This window comes from Trypanosoma cruzi, genomic scaffold, assembly GCF_000209065.1.
Source record: "Trypanosoma cruzi strain CL Brener 1047053513437 genomic scaffold, whole genome shotgun sequence".
Taxonomy (NCBI): domain Eukaryota; phylum Euglenozoa; class Kinetoplastea; order Trypanosomatida; family Trypanosomatidae; genus Trypanosoma; species Trypanosoma cruzi.
In genome coordinates this window covers 5,848-6,542 of record NW_001849109.1, presented here as the reverse complement: position 1 = coordinate 6,542, position 695 = coordinate 5,848, and the positions used below count along the sequence as shown (strand labels likewise).

Genomic DNA, 695 nt, shown 5'->3' with positions numbered 1-695 from the left:
CCAACAAAACAGTGGACCACCACTTGGAGTTTCTCGACATTGCAGTGCAGCAGCTGGTAGAGGAGGTACGAGCCGGCAGCCACCGACTTCCCGATCCCGGGCGTCCCAATCAACACACGTCGCTCGGGCTTAAAGTCAGTCCCACCGTGAGGGCTGAACCACGCGGTTACATCGCCCTTGACGGTCTGCCACGCCCGATCCACCTCACAGTTTACAAAAACGTCCTCAGGAAGATCCTGTATCATATTCCACGAGTACGGCCATCCCTTCTCCGAGAAGAGCACCATCAACACGGGAGGTGCTGCACCGAATTGCTGCGCAGCGTCATTCTTTTCGATAGCGTCGTCAGCTTCCCTGTACGACCATGACTGTTCTGGCCTCCCCTCATGCACCCCCATTCCCGTCCCCGTCTTCTTTCGCTCCACGCCGTCCGGAAGTTCCACCGCATGACTCCGCCTCGCATTGTGCACAGACTCGTAGCATCCCTCCAGTTTCTCCGGTGCGCTCGTCGTCGTTGGGTTCCTCGCCTCCTCGGCAGCTGCATCCAAGAAATGTTTATTGGGGTTATGAACAGTTGCTGTTACCTCCGCAGCAGCTAATGACCGCCCCGGTAGATTGTTGACGCCCCTATCGCATAGCCTGCGTATATCCTCGTCGAAGATCACTTCACCCTTCACAGCTCGCTTCATACTCAA

At 56.7% G+C, this 695-nt stretch overlaps 1 pseudogene, besides 1 other annotated feature; it reads right to left on the bottom strand.

Annotated features, from left to right (window-relative positions):
- Tc00.1047053509385.19 lies at nucleotides 1–695 on the bottom strand (annotated as a pseudogene).
- Nucleotides 1–695: part of a sequence feature (areas not merged during assembly with more than two copies in the genome that could not be assigned to a particular haplotype) that runs on past the window's edge.